The sequence below is a fragment of the Pleurodeles waltl genome, chromosome 2_1 (assembly GCF_031143425.1).
Source record: "Pleurodeles waltl isolate 20211129_DDA chromosome 2_1, aPleWal1.hap1.20221129, whole genome shotgun sequence".
NCBI lineage: Eukaryota > Metazoa > Chordata > Amphibia > Caudata > Salamandridae > Pleurodeles > Pleurodeles waltl.
This window is the reverse complement of record NC_090438.1, coordinates 512,613,973-512,630,537: the sequence shown is the minus strand read 5'-3', so window position 1 is coordinate 512,630,537 and position 16,565 is coordinate 512,613,973. Positions and strand designations below refer to the sequence as shown.

Sequence of the window (16,565 nt, the reverse complement as noted above, 5' to 3'; positions counted from 1 at the left end):
CTGCCATCTGGGCTGAGAGGGCCTGCCATAGGGGTGACTGATATAGTGACCTGTAGTGAAAATGGGTGCATGCACCAGTTTCACGCAGATTGCAATGGCAGGCCAGCAGAACCCTTTGCATGGGCTCCCTATGGGTGGCAGAATAACTGCTGCAGCCCATAGGGATCCCCTGGAACCCCAATACCTAGGTACCATATAATAAGGACTTACATGGGGGGACCAGTATGCATATTGTGGGGGAAAAAAAGGTACAATTTAGAGGAGAGAGCAAATCTACTGTGGACCTAGTTAGCAGGAACCCAGTAGACACAGTCATACATACTGAGAACAGGCAGAAAATGGGGGTAACCATGCGAAGAAAGAGGGTACTTTCCTACACAAGTTGTTTCCCAACAGATCTGTCAAAGTATCCATAACTTTTCCCTTGCCATCACCTTAAGCGGGCTTCCTTTTTTCGTCCCTTTTCATCTCTTGATCATCTGAGTCAAAAAATTGGGTGATTTTCCTAGTAGTGACTTAATGTGAGAGCAATTGCTCTGTTGTCTCTTGCTGAAGGACTACGAGTGAGAGCTAAACTCCGAAGTGATGGATGAGTTCTTCTCTAAATTGGGGTGTCCTTCCATGGACCTCTTTGCCACAGCTCAGAACCGGATGTAGACTTAGCTTTTGTGCCATACATTTCCCTCTGAATGCTTCCTTGTCTGACCTTTGAGGATCTGCCACGGACCAAAGGACGTGCGCTGCTGATCCATGGTTGGCCTTTATTTGTGCAGTAGCATTATGTTTTCGGCTGGATCAGATGCTTTGTTTTTGCAGTGAGCCGTTTTCTGAAGAAGGGTGGTTTCCACTTGAAAACTACTCCGTTTCGAGGTCCATAGCATTTTCATGATATGCTAAAAGTTTTTCAACTAACAAGCCCGCACTGCGGCTACGCTACTTGTGCATGATAGGGAGTTGTGCTGTGTAGCAACATGAAAAGTTGCCGTTCAACAGTAAAATCATGGCAGTGCTGTATTTTACTAACAGTGACAGAGAGGGAAGCAAAGAAGCCCTTGTATGTCTTTCATTACAGCACATTTAACGCGGCTACTGGTGTTGAGCATGTCCACCTGAATCACTGGACTCAAGCGGTTTCATGTGATGGGCTTACCAGCTTGTAATGGATAGAAAATGCGTGTCCCACACTGGAAATCGTTCAAGATCTACTTCCACAAAGGACTGAAGTAGCTCCCATTCTCTAACCGCAAGGGGAATGGAAATCCCCTTATGTTGTGGGTGGATAGTGGAAGGGGTTTTGCCACAGGGAAAATGTCTCCCCATAGAGAAAATAATGTTTTTGTACAATTTCTTGCTTTTAGAGTTGTACTCTACATAACGCCTTAAAATGTCACACGACATTCCCTGACATCTACCTGAAAAAATGCTACTTATGTATGACTCTGAGAATGTTTGAGAATTTTCAACCTGTGTACAGGAGTAAATGTACTGCTTTTTCATGTAATCCAAGCTGAAATCGTCGAGATCTATTGTCTAAGATCTAGCTCTGTGCTCTGCTCTTCTGAGCAGATCAGACCACACCTGTGTCTCATTTTTGTAAATACTTCCATTTTCATTTTAGAAACTGTTTTCAGAGACAAAAAATAAAAAAAATATTGTATATAAACATTTCTATAATTAGAGATGAAAGGTTTACCACAAATTAGTCCCTTTTGATATATTCATAGGAATGATGCAAACCTGCTGATTTATGTTCTAGGGATTATATGCAAAGAATGGAAAGAAGACACTGCCCCAGATAAGGAAGGCAGGGTCTCAGCAAAAAGTTATCCTTCCTACTAAAAGAGGAAAAGAACGATGCAAGGTAAGTGTTGTAGGGCAGCTATATTACTAATGTTTCAATGGGCGTTGCTTTGCGGCCTTTTTGTGATTGAAGTACGTGAGCTGTTTTGGTTGGAGGTATTTATTATGCAGTGATAAACATTCTTAATGAGGGAGGTAGTCTTACTTGAGGTCCTCTCCTAATGGGAATACGTGCCAAAAACGTAAAGCTGGCGAGGACCAGAAGATGGTAATTGAATCTAGAGCCAACAGACCCAAGCCAGCCAAATTCCTTGCACTTCTACATGCTTCCTTTACCGAATCTCACATATTCGTACATTACAACTCCTGCTCGTGTATGCACGCATACAGCACATTCCGCACTCTTATGTCTCATCCTTATGGTTATCCACCTCTCCCTTTTAGCACAAAGGTTACCTAACTATACTGGTGGCTTTAAGTGGACCGTGTCTATCCGGGCCTCAGACCCAGTAGAAATTAAAAATAAACATTGAAACGGGTCCTTATCGGTTTCTTTAATCGTGCCCTTGACTTTACAGAAAAATCACTGCTGAATTTCTGAACAATGAATGTAAAACACATTAAGGTATTTTAAGTCAGCAGTTTAGTACCCTGTTTTATTTTACAAGTTTTATTTAATCTTTCACTTTATAAAAGTGTTTATTCCTTGGGAGTTGCGTTTCTGTATTTTTTTGAGCAGCACTTTAGTGTTAAATATCACATTTTGAATTGAGTCGCCTAAAGGTGTTTACAGTGGGCCACGATTGAGAGCTCGAGTTGAAGTTGGCGCCAGTATGAGGTTCTCACAGTGTCTCTAGGTGGGTCAGAAAGATGTCCAGAATAGGTGGTCATCCAGTCAATGGCATCTCTGCAGAGCGCCAAGACCAATGGTCATGTGTGCCAGTTGCAATTGTGATTCTGTGTAAATGTGTGTGAAAGTAGTACACAGCTGTCAAAACGCTAACAAGACAAAAGTCGTGCTTACAGGTGAGTGGGTGCCTTGTGTGTTTAAGGAGATACAAGAAAGTGAATTCAGGAGAACATGGAAGGAAAATGCTGACGTGGAAAGGAATGAAGTGTCGGATATGCAGATGGCGGATTTCAGTGGGATGATAAGAGAAAAAGGGCTTAAGTGTTTAACATAGACTGCAGAGGAAAGTGGTGTGAAAGAAAAAATAAGAGTGATTGAGACACTGAAGACCGTTGCCTCTTTCAGAGGTCTCAGTCATGGTTAACTCTCTCATAAGTTTAGAATTGAAACATTTTCAATATTTACAACAAAATCATTGATACTTATTTATCTGATGAAGCTAACAACCATTTGCAAATCCAATAGCCCTGGCTTGTTTTAGGTGCATGTTAGTTGGTACATTTCTGGATGCAGTAACAAAAAGCAAAGAGAAGCAACAAAATACCAGCCATGCAGCTCACTATGAAAGCATAGATTTTAAGTTTACATGTTTAAGCCACATCCCTTGCAGGGACCCCCCTGTAATGTTCATAATAAAGTTATTCTGACACACGTTGTTAAAGAAAAATATGTAGCTATATTCGTTACACCGCGTTCATGGACAGCTGCATCATCTCGCTTCACCCTCAAATCCCAAAATGTCAAAGAATCCATTCAATGTGTTTTTTATTCTACTAGTATTTTTTTATTTGAGTTCATTCGGTCTAGAGATCTAGGCCATTTTGAGTAACAAAGATAACAATCATACATGATAAAATAGTATTTGTTAAAAAAAGACAAGATAACAATAAAAAAACAGTAATAATCAGGACAGTATAACAATAAGATCAACAAGACTTAGTATTTGATTATAGATAAAAAGTACAATAAATAAGACATGGCTAAAATATTAAGGATAAAAAAAGATAAAAACTAGAATATAAAATTCTGTCTAGCATGCCAATGTGTGCAATTGCTTCCCCGTAAGACCTGGCCCTCGTCAATCCTCATGTAGAGGCAAAAAAAAAAAATATAACAGTTGAGACTCCTTCTGGTGACTAATGTCAGGATGGCTCACATGCCCTTTGAAACAATAAGCCTACGCCGGATGTACCAGGCCTCCGCTAAAAATTTGGTAACTGTAATAGCTACCACGGAGGATGAGTCGTATGTACAGATTCTGGTGGCGTTTGCTCTATCATGTAATGACGTATTTTTGCAGAGGGGAATGATCCACCTCCCTCTGGGACTTTTATACAGAGGGCAGAAAAATAGCATATGCTCTATTGTTTCTTTACAATTATGGCAAAAGAAACATCTATCATTTGGAGCGATGTTAGATGACCAGTGAGCCATAAAACCATTAATAGGCAGTGTACCATATCTTAGTTGGAGATATAAAGCACGGGCGTACGGATGCATGGGAAGGTTCAAGAAGTTCTCAGGCCAGGGCTCGTGCTTGAATTGGAGAAATTCCATAGTTAGTCTGCCCGCCCCTTTTTGGTGCGAGGAGTCTTCGTTAACTTTCTCCCAATATCTTTTTGTGACAAGTTTCTTTGCATTATCGGGGATTTGATCCGGATAGTTCCAGTAGGAAGGAAAACCTATTTTGACCCAGGCAGATTTCATTTCCTTTAGCCATGGGATTTTCTCCAGCGCCTGGGGGGCGGCTATGAGCTCTCTTATAGCCAGCCTATATGGTTCGAGTTCAACAGATTTCCATAAGCGAATCCAATAGGAGAGAGGCCTTAGGGCTGCTGTGGTTTTGATACTGTTTAGACCTAGGTCTAGCCTTAGAGGGGTCATTGGTGAGCCCATACCTAGCCGGGCAATCTGTCTAAGGAAATGGTTTTCTTTGGTTTGCAGAGTATCAAGGTTTTTGTGGGACCCCCAAAGTTCCGCTCCATAGAGGGCCGCTGCTCTGATTTGGACATTGTAAATCTCTGCAAGTATGTTCAAGGGGGGACTCAGAGCCTTTCTCAATCTACGGACAAGGGCCCCACCTCTCTGGCTTATGAGAGCCCCTTTGTCAATGGCTGCCATCCATTTGCCTGTGGTCGATAGTCTGAAACCCAAGTAGTCAAACTCTTCTACTTTCTCCAATGGAATCGAGTTCATTTCTATGCTAACGCGCGAACGTTTCTTGGAGGTACTATATATCATGAGTTTTGTTTTCTTAATGTTTACGTCCAGACCATAGTCACTGCAAAAAACACAAAATTGGTTGATCAGGTTTTGGATTCCCATTGGTGATTTAGATATCAAAATTGTGTCATCTGCATATAGCAGACACGGGATTTTTTTTCCCAACCAATTTAGGTGAGTCATTTATACAGTTCTCTAAGTAGTGGATGCAATTATTGATATATAGCAAAAAAAGAGTGGGTGCCAGAACACATCCCTGTCTAACTCCTTTTTTAATAGCTACGGGGTCAGTCAACTCAGCCCCCTGGCCACATCTGATTTGAGCGAAAGTATTTTTATACAGTTGAGCAATGAGTTTCAGGAGACCAGATGGCACTCCCATGTTTGATAATGTTGACCACAGCAGGTTCCTGGGGATCAAATCAAATGCGGCTCTGAGGTCTATGAAGACCACATAGAGATTACCCCTCCCCAGGTCAACATTCTTCCATTTTATTGACATGAATCTTAGGGCTTGGTCAACTGTACTCACTGCAGGTCTAAATCCTGCTTGTAGGTCAGAAAGAGCTTCGGACTCCATAATCCATTCCTCAAGATGGAGCAAAAGATGCTTAGCATAGATTTTTTGGGAGTTATCAAGGAGACTAATCGGACGATAATTGGCAGGGATGTTCGGATTTCCTTTTTTAAAAATGGGTACTATTTCGGCCCCTTTCCAAGTGGGAGGAGCGGGGGCCCCTGCTGCAATAGCATTGCAGATAAGGTTGAGATATGGTGCCCATATATCTGGTCTTGATTTGTATAGGTCGCCTGGGATCTTGTCTGGGCCAGGGGCCTTTCCCCATTTCAATGAGTCTATTGCTGCTCTTGTTTCGGTTAGAGAGAATGTGATCGGGGTAGTCTCATGGTTTATTGGGGCATCAGGGGCCCACAAAGATGCTTCAGAAGGCCCTTCATATAGTTGCCCAAAGTGCTCTACCCATGATGCTGAGAGAATTGAGGAGCCAGGTGCGGCAGGGGAATTGCTACAGTCATCAGTTATTAGTTTCCAGAACCTAGATGTGTCATTAGATTTAGCAGTCTCCAGAATAATAACCCATCTGGCCTCTTCCCAACTTCTGCGTGCCTTAGAACATTCCTTCTTATAAACTTTTCTGGCTGTTCTTAACAGCCCAACATGGCCATCTTTTATTGCTTCCAGGAGAGACAGTTGTGCTTCTCTGCAACAGTTGTCAAACCAAGGAGCGCAGTGCTTTTTGTTAGAATTAATGAGAAACTTTTTTGTGAAAAGATGCTTTAAAGATTGGAACAAGTCAGTGTGGGCTGCTAAGGCTCTGTCACCCTCCCCGTTCTCGTTTAGGCCGATCATACACTCCATCTGGTTGGCAAGCAGGTTGTAAATAGATGGCAGGTGTTTAGGGGAAGAATTAACAGATTCCCATTTTAGGTTGCGTCTGTTATTAGTTAGAGCCAGCTGGGAGGCATGGCTCTTCGAGTAGGGCACAGTAAACAAAGGAAAAAGTCCTCTGGTCGATAAAATCAACGGGTCATGATCACTCTCAATTTGCTTTTGGACCCTCATATCAAACATGTGGCTCCACAGTCGGATGTCAAGAAGTATATAATCGATACGACTGCTGAGCCCTCTGCGCCTAAAGGTAGCTTGTAAATTTACATCCGAGCGTGAGCGACCGTTACAGGCTCGGAGGCCATGGGCTAGTGTGATGTCGGCCAGTAAGCGCGCACATTTATTCAGCCTTGGTCTTTTGTCGGAGACTAGCTGAGGGATGCCCCAATGGGCATCCTCTTCTTTACATATTCCTTGGACTAGAGGATTAGGTTCAAAAGTGACATTAAAATCCCCTCCAATCAAAACAAAGAAGGAAGGATTGTTTTTAAGAAAACTGTCCAAAATGGACAGGACATCAGAATCGGTGTGGGAGCTCACATTCCTGTTATAGATATTAATTAAAAGTAACAGTCTCTCTTCGGAAATCATTATTAATAGGACTTGCAAGTCAGGGCAACCCGTGTCTATTTCTTCTATCTTGCACCTAAGAGAAGTGTTGATCCACACAAGCAGCCCTCCCGATGGTCTCCCAGAAGAGGACTTGCGTGCTGGAACCCAATAGCTTTTAAAGCCTAGTCTATATTTGGGTTCTAATGCCCACGTTTCTTGGAAGAGGCAGATCAGGTGATCATCAATAAGACTGCCCCATCCTGGACTTTGTAATTTGCTTTCCAACCCTGCTATGTTCCAGCTGAGTACCTTATCGAGATCCTCTGTTTTTATGGACCCTGCTTTATTCTGAGGATATTTCCTACAGGGGGAGGAACTGCTAGGAACCATACTAGTTCCCTCAGGTATATTAGGACCAGTGGCTTTCTCGCTATGTGCCATGTGAACCTCGCTGGATGTGGCCCCAGCTATATATGAATTAGGTAGGTTGGACATGCGGGTGGACACCAGAATGTATGGAACAATTGACAGGGACGGAATACATTCCTCGCTGACTTGGCTCGTGGTGCTTATGGGTGATCCCTGGTTAACAGGATCTACCAAGGTCGAAGGGGCAACAGAGTTAGAGATGCTGAGGGCAGTAGGGTGAATGTCCTCAGCCTCGCCATTGCTCAGAGCCACTTCCGAAAGGTCGTCTCCTAGTCAGTCTGTTTCAGAAAGAGATGACGAAGGGCATCTGGGGCCAAATAGAGGGATAGACTGTGTGTGGATAGCCGGGGAAGCCCCGTATGACGTTGGCGGTTGTCTACCCCAAACTGGCACGGGAGGTGGATAAAACACTTGTAACCTGCAAAGGGAGGCTTTTCCAGTTATAGGATAAGGTCTGTTAGCGTTTATAAAGAGCCGTTGGACAAGGTCTGGAGAATTGAAGTTGATAACTATGCAGTCCCCTGAACCGATCTTTGCTAGGGAACCCACCCACCCTACCCTTCTCACCATCAGTATTGAGGGTGTCATGGAAAAAGCAAACCCTGCGTTCACGTGCAACCAATGAATAACCTTGTTTTTAAGTTCGGTAAAAGATTCAGTGGAATGAGGTTTGAGTTCAGGAACATTCGATATAATGAGTGCATAATGACATGATTCTGGTGGCAAATGGAGCACTTTTGGATCTGACAGACCCCTGAACTTGTCGCTCTTCTGGTATTCTGTATGCAGGTGATCCCAAGTGGGGTTGCCATCTCCCGGATTAGTTACAGGGTTATTCCATGTGGCGGTTCCTTTTAAAAGGGGAACTGGAACCATATGGGGCTTATTCATTAAAATACTAGCTGTTTTGACGGAGCTGGACCATTCTTGGTTTAAAGAGGAAAAAGGGATTTTTGCTGTTTGGCCAGTGGGTCTGTTGGCAGTGATGGGGTCATGGTTGACAAGGGGATGGGATTGAATTTCTACGGATGGAGCAATTTTTGGTGGCTGGCTATTGATAAGGCTTTCCAATTTGTCCTCAATCGATTGGAGGCGGGTTAAAATTGGAAGAAATAGTTTGGAAAGCTTGTCTCTTATGAAATCCCTGGTGTACTCATTTGTATGACACTCATTAGTGTTGTGTAAGGGGATTGATACCGTATCCTTATTAGAAGGTTGGGCCGTGTTAGAGGGGCTCAAAGTCCTAGATCGTTTGTTTTTAAAAGCGGGTTCCCTTCGTTTCCTTTTTCCTTTAGTATTGGAATCTGCTAAGGTGAGGGGGCCTTCGTTTTGGGGACTCTGGGCCAGCGGAATAGGTGCAGCACGGGTGGTAATTACAATTGGGGTTTCGTCCTGATTCTCCTGGGAATTTTTAGAGGGGGAAGGGAAAGGGGTAGTCATTACAGACTGTAATTCTGGACGCGGGGAGGGCTGTGGGGCTGAGCTATCATGAACTAGGCTGTTTGTTGAAGAAAGGGGGGCAGCTAAGCGTCGCTGCACTAACTCTATTTCTTTTTCAAGTTCCCCAACAACCTTTTGCAGAAAACCATCTAAGGTTCTGTTAGAGTGCTGCTTACCTTCCAACCCACCCCCCACGTCGACGGCCCATTATTCTTTAAAACAGGGGCCTTTAGTGGGCCCCCGGCTTATAGGGGTGTGTAGGCCTTTGGGACCCAGCCACTGACACTATGGTGTGATTAATAAGCTTCTCAGACCCTACTGTTAACAAATCCCAAAGACAAGACCACAGTAAGATGCCCAAACGTGTATATATAAAGCCTGGCCCAACCACTTATCGGGCACAGACAGGCGTAGAGCGGGTAATGAATTATTGGCTCCTGCCCTTGGGGGAAGAAGAATGGTGCCGCCTCCTTCCACCCTCCAAGAAACGGAATTCAATAAGCAGTTATATGATGAACTGAGATAAATTCAGCTGAGTACACGGATACACCTGCAAGTATCCGGTTTGGGTTAATAGTTTTCCACGTGCTTGATGGGGCCTGGGGCTCTATGGGAGAACTACCCACGCGCCGAGCAGGGGAACTTGAGATCTCCTTCAGGCAGCCATAGACAAGTTTGCTGTATGGACCACGTCTTTGGCTAGATGTCAGGGGGGTGGCCCTGCCCTGCCTCTTCCTGGCAATGACGGGCAAGGACGGGCTTCGCCCGGGCGCGGCCTGCGCGCATCCCGCGACGGCGGGAGCGCGATTCAGTTTTTAAAGGGCTCCTGCCCCTTGACCTCCTCCCGGCACAAAACAGCGCGTCCCGCGACGGCGGGAGCGCGATTCAGTTTTTAAAGGGCTCCTGCCCCTTGACCTCCTCCCGGCACAAAACAGCGCGTAATTTTCTTGTGATTCTACATGTAGAATTACATGCTGAGAACACCACACTTCTCCCTTCCTTATTTTGAAATACATTGACAGCTAAACATATTCAGCACAATGCTAACTGAGATACTAAACAACATGAGAGTATAAATATTCAAAACAACTTTATCCTGTAACAAAATACTTAAGATATCCTGGTGGTACTTTTCTCCGAAGACTTTTTCATCCATTCCATTGTCACACTTGTCTTTTTTATGTCTAATTATCGATTTCACAATTCCCTTATCTCGTTTATTATTATCATGCACCTTGAACAGGAGTTTTGATTTTCACAATATCCCCTATTTTAATGTCTGCATCACAAACACCTTTTCTCTTGATAAAATCCTGTTTACTTTTCAACATAAGTCTCTCCTCTCTGGTCCTCCAAGTGGTCATATCGGGAGTTGTCAGGTTCTTGCTCTAATCCATCCAGCCTGGGCATAAACTAGTATTGGACATTCTTCCTTCAAACACTTCCAATGGTGTTTTCCCAGTTGTCTCGTGGGGTTACAAACGGTAAGATGTTATCCTTTCTTGCAGCTCCTTTTTTCAATCAGATAGTTTACTCTTGCTAACTGTAAACTCTCTCATGTATTTATTAAATCTCTCAATGGCTTCATTAATTTCCTGATGACAAACAACACACTTTTTGTGTATAATGCCACAAGACTTCAAATAGTTTTCCAACTCTTTGGAACAAAACTATGGTCCATTATTGGACAAAATGTTCTTAGGGAAACTTTCTCTCCTGAAAATGTCCTCCATAAATTTTGTTACACCCAGCGATGAAATATATCTTACACTTTTAACCTCCACCCACCTTGAGTACAGATCCATCATCACAATAAGGTAAAATGTGGACTGCTCACCTTGCAAATAACCCACAATATATATGGAAACTTCTTCCCATACCTTGTTAGGTAGTTTCCTGCAGACCATGGGCACATGACAGGTTTTCAGCACTTTGTCACTAGAAGAGCATTCCATAAATTCTCAGACAGCCCGCTTAACCTCCATATCCATTTCTGCCCACCAAAAACTGGCTCTCAAATTTTCTTTTGTCTGTATAATTCGCAGATGACCCACATGAGCCTGTTTTATTACCTTGTCTCTAAAACTCAATGGCAGAATTATTCTGGTTCCACATAACAACAAGGCTCTGTCAATCCCTAGCTCCTCTTTAATTAGATTCCACACTTTTTCTAGTTTTTGAAATTTTCCATGAGTCACTTCTTCCATGGCCTCCACCAATACCTCATCTTTATATAATTCATTTTTCCATTTCTCCTCTGTTATAGTCCCAAGAGTAATCTCATTCACTTCCTAAATGATTTCACATACATCATCTTCCATGTCTTGTTCCATATTTTGTTTATCTTCAGTTTGATTCACAGTAACTAACCTTGAAAGGTAGTCTGCACTAACATTTAGTATGCCAGGTAGGTATTCCACTCTGAACTTAAATTCATGTAATCCAATTATCCACCATCATATTCTCGCAGAAATACAGTCCAGACCCTTATTTTTAAATATTTCAACTACTGGCCTGTGGTCTGACAATACCACAAAATGTGTTCCCCAAATAACATTCTTACATTTTCTGAGAGCCCAGAAAATGGCCAATGTCTCCCTTTGTATTACTGAATAGTTTTTTTTCTGTGACACTTAATGTTTTGGATGCACATGTAATTAATCTTTTCTGTCTATTTTTTTCTTGTGTCAGCACAGCTTCTGAACCTTTGGAGCTTGCACCAGTAATGATGTACATCTCTCTACCAGGGACAAATGCTTGCACTCCCGGTGCCTCTTAACTCTTCTTTTATGCCATGAAATTCTGCTTCACATAACTCACTCAACAGAAACTCTTTACCCTTTTTCAACAACCCCCTCATATTCACTGATTTCTCTGCCAAATGTCTTATGTACCTTCCATAATACTCAACCATCCCAAGAAATTAGCTTAATTCCTCCTCTGACTGTGGTGTTTATAAATTTCTTATGGTATCAACTAATTCTGACTTGGTATTGAAACCATCTCCTGAAATCAGATGCCTTAAGTATCCAACCTCAGTCATGCCAAACTGGCATTTCTTCTGATTGAGAGTAAGACCAGCCTTTTATATCCTCTTTAATAAATTGCAAACACGGCTTTCATGTTCTGCCCCTGTTTTATCAAAAATCAACACATCATCTTGGTAGCACTTTACTCCCTCCAGGTGTTTTAATACTTTGCTCATTATGCATTGAAACACTGATGCTGCCTACACACGACCAAACAGCATTCTTTTGAATTTAAATGCCCCAAAAAGGTGTTCTAAATGCTGTAAGGTCCAGTGACTTCTCATCTAACTCCACTTGATGGTACGCAGATGCTAAATTCAGTGTGGTGAACAGCTTCGCTCTCCTCAATGTCGAAACTATCTCTTCAATGTTGGGAAGAGGGAACCTTCTCCGCCACTACTTCTCTATTTAATTTTCTGAGGTCCACAGAACCTAATGTCCCCATTGCTCTTTTTTTGCCACCACTATAGGGGCTAACCATTCAGTTGCTTACACTTACTCTGTTTATACCTGATGCTTCTAGTCTTTTAAGTTCTGCACTCACTAAGTCTTGCAAAGCCAAGGGGATTTTTCTAACTTTAGCAACAACAAGAATGACATCTCTCTTCAGTCTAATACTATGTTTTCATTTTTTAAGGCAACCTAGAGATTCATTGACTACTTATGGAAACTTCAACACGAAATCCATCCCACTTTTTTGTATCTCCTGAACTTGCACCTGAGGCTGGGCATTAGGATTAAGTACCACACCTAACAATCTTTGGTGTGGCCAACTTAACAGGTTGTCCCCTTTGTTTGAAACATATAGTTGACCTAACATGCATCTCCCACCTAACTCCAAACAATCCTAGCATTTTGATTGGCCGTACCCATACCCTTCAGGGGTCAAATCCATTGCATGCAATTTCTTTCCCTTCACAAAACTTCTTTCGAAACACTGCTTTGAAATAATAGTCAAATGCGAGCAGGAGTCAAATCACATTAGCACCTTCACCACATCCACCATAACCTCTCACTGGGATGTTCATTCTTCTCCGATTACATTTTAACTTGAAACACAACTTCTTGGGACACTTCTTTGACCTCTTCTATAATATTATTTATTTTTTCCTCTTATTATGGCAACATCTGAAAAAATGCCCTTTTTCCCATATCCATTGTATACAACATCCAAAGCTTGAAATTGCTTGCATTAGCTTTATGACCAGTAGTCCCACATCTGAAACATTCTCCTTTCGTACTTCCTTCTCTTTTTCCTTAACCACTTCCTTGTTCTTCACCTCACAGACCACTTCCTCAATTTTCTCTGTGCTCGTTACTTTTTTTGTCTTTAGTAGAACTTAACTCTGTAACACACTTTAACATATGCTAACCTCTCTTTGCCATCATAATCACTTATTCAAAAGGTGGCTCATCCTTCAACGACAACTCTTCTAACATCTTATCACTACTACATTATAAAACAAATTGATCACAAATCCTTTCATCCAGCAGTGCACCTAATTTACATGAGGCTGTTAATTTTCTTAAACTTGTTATGTACTCCTCAACAGACTCATCCGTTCCTTGTTCCCTCTTTCAAAATAATATCTATGATCTTACTCACTCTGCGTAGATAATGTCTATTCATTTTTAATAAACAGATTTCAAATTCATTTAAATTCCTTTTTTCCTCAAAATTGAAATCTGGTAAATTTTCCAAAACCTCTTGCCCTTCACCCCCCCTCCCCCCAGACAATGCATCAATAAAGCATGTTTCCTCTCTGCACTTATCGTGGGTGCACATACTCATTTTCTTCCTTTGCTCCATGGATTTACAGGTTCACCTGGGCTACTTAAGAAAATGGGGGTGGTGTAACATTTTGCATCTTGACTAAATAAAATTGCCTCCCCCTGCAAAATAACAGTTAAATGTTAATTATGTCCCTTGTCACACCTTTGTTTCAGTGCAGACCAACTAACTTTAATGTTGACTTTTCTTATGTCGTGACCCACTAATCTGTTCACCTTCTAAAACAACAGCAAAGTCGGAGTTCTTGGGATGTGATGACAGGCTCTGGTGTGCCTGTCACCAATCTTTATTACAGGCAAGTGTATTAATAGAAGCAGGTGTGCCTGTCATCGCCACTCTGAGTAACCCAGAGTAAATTCACAGGGTAATCTACTCACAGTACATAGTACCACTCAGCATATGCCACAAGTTTCTTTACTTTTCCTCCAAGCTGCGCTCATCCTCTTGTCTTTGTGAAACACTACACCCAAAATGGCCACTGCAACGCCAGTGTAGCGTAATTTTCAAAGATGATGGGCCTCACTCTTCATGTGATAGGCAAACCCCTGAAGGCAGAGTCTTGAGATGGCAATGCGTTCCAATGACAAACATTGACTATTACAAGTAGCACCAGCAGTTCTCTGACGTCAGCGTCTTCATCTTTTTTTGTTTCTTGATACTTCAATCAGTATCTGACGCCCGATGTCCTCAACTCCTCCCAAATGATTCAGTGGCCCTCGATTGGACTACAGGTACCTTGTGATTCTCATTACTCCGCTCTGCTTCTTCAACCTCCGTAAGTACACTCTCACGCTGATGATTGGCATAATTGACAGAATATCTTTGCCATATTGAGGTGTATCTCTCTGTGAGAAAGTAGCCTCTTTCTAGCCTTGTTACCCCCACATTTGGCCTGTTTGTGAGTGTATGTCAGGGTGTTTTCACTGTCTCACTGGGATCCTGCTAGCCAGGGCCCAGTGCTCATAGTGAAAACCCTATGTTTTCAGTATGTTTGTTATGTGTCACTGGGACCCTGCTAGCCAGGACCCCAGTGCTCATAAGTTTGTGACCTATATGTATGTGTTCCCTGTGTGATGCCTTACTGTCTCGCTGAGGCGCTGCTAACCAGAACCTCAGTGGTTATGCTCTCTCTGTACAAATTGTCACTAACAGGCTAGTGACCAATCTACATTGGCATACTGGAACACCCTTATAATTCTCTAGTATATGGTACTGAGGTACCCAGGGTATTGGGGTTCCAGGAGATCCCTATGGGCTGCAGCATTTCTTTTGCCACCCATAGGGAGCTCTGACAATTCTTACACAGGCCTGCCATTGCAGCCTGGGTGAAATAACGTCCACGTTATTTCACAGCCATTTACCACTGCACTTAAGTAACTTATAAGTCACCTATATGTCTAACCTTTACCTGGTAAAGGTTGGGTGCTAAGTTACTTAGTGTGTGGGCACCCTGGCACTAGCCAAGGTGCCCCCACATTGTTCAGGGCAAATTCCCCGGACTTTGTGAGTGCAGGGACACCATTACACGCGTGCACTATACATATGTCACGACATATGTATAGCGTCACAATGATAACTCCGAACATGGCCATGTAACATGTCTAAGATCATGGAATTGTCACCCCAATGCCTTTCTGGCATTGGGGAGACAATTCCATGATCCCCGAGTCTCTAGTACAGACCCTGGTACTGCCAAACTACCTTTCCCGGGGTTTCACTGCAGCTGCTGCTGCTGCCAACCCCTCAGACAGGTTTCTGCCCTCCTGGGGTCCAGCCAGGCTTGGCCCAGGAAGGCAGAACAAAGGACTTCCTCAGAGAGAGGGTGTTACACCCTCTCCCTTTGGAAAATGGTGTCAGGGCTGGGGAGGAGTAGCCTCCCCCAGCCTCTGGAAATGCTTTCATGGGCATAGATGGTGCCCATTTCTGCATAAGCCAGTCTACACCGGTTCAGGGATCCCCCAGCCCTGCTCTGGCGCGAAACTGGACAAAGGAAAGGGGAGTGACCACTCCCCTGACCTGCACCTCCCCTGGGAGGTGCCCAGAGCTCCTCCAGTGTGCTCCAGACCTCTGCCATCTTGGAAACAGAGTTGCTGCTGGCACACTGAACTGCTCTGAGTGGCCAGTGCCAGCAGGTGATGTCAGAGACTCCTTCTGATAGGCTCCTCCAGGTGTTGCTAGCCTATCCTCTCTCCTAGGTAGCCAAACCTCCTTTTCTGGCTATTTAGGGTCTCTGCTTTGGGGAATTCTTTAGATAACGAATGCAAGAGCTCATCAGAGTTCCTCTGCATCTCTCTCTTCACCTTCTGCCAAGGAATCGACCGCTGACTGCTCTGGAAGCCTGCAAAACTGCAACAAAGTAGCAAAGACGACTACTGCGACCTTGTAACGCTGATCCGGCCGCCTTCTCGACTGTTTTCCTGGTGGTGCATGCTGTGGGGGTAGTCTGCCTCCTCTCTGCACTAGAAGCTCCGAAGAAATCTCCCGTGGGTCGACTGAATCTTCCCCCTGCAACCGCAGGCACCAAAAGACTGCATCACCCGTCCTCTGGGTCCCCTCTCAGCACGACGAGCGTGGTCCCTGGAACTCAGCAACTCTGTCCAAGTGACTCCCACAGTCCAGTGACTCTTCAGTCCAAGTTTGGTGGAGGTAAGTCCTTGCCTCCCCACGCTAGACTGCATTGCTGGGTACCCGCGTGATTTGCAGCTGCTCCGGCTCCTGTGCACTCTTCCAGGATTTCCTTCGTGCACAGCCAAGCCTGTGTCCCCGACACTCTAACCTGCAGTGCACGACCTCCTGAGTTGTCCTCCGGCGTCGTGGGACCTTCCTTTGTGACTTCGGGTGAGCGCCGGTTCACTCTTCTTCGTAGTGCCTGTTCTGGCACTTCTGCAGGTGCTGCTTGCTTCTGAGTGGGCTCCTTGTCTTGCTGGGCGCCCCCTCTGTCTCCTCACGCAATTGGCGACATCCTGGTCCCTCCAGGGCCAC

General features: G+C 43.8%; 1 protein-coding gene across 1 annotated transcript in view; it reads left to right on the top strand.

Moving 5' to 3' along the window:
* The first annotated feature begins 1,761 nt into the window (after window positions 1–1,761).
* The window catches only part of LOC138259921 (uncharacterized), a 676,397-nt gene continuing 661,593 nt past the window's right edge, over window positions 1,762–16,565 (top strand). Inside the window, exon 1 of the mRNA XM_069207908.1 lies at window positions 1,762–1,861. The gene's annotated coding sequence lies outside the window, so the exon portion shown is untranslated. The remainder of the gene's footprint in view (window positions 1,862–16,565) is intronic.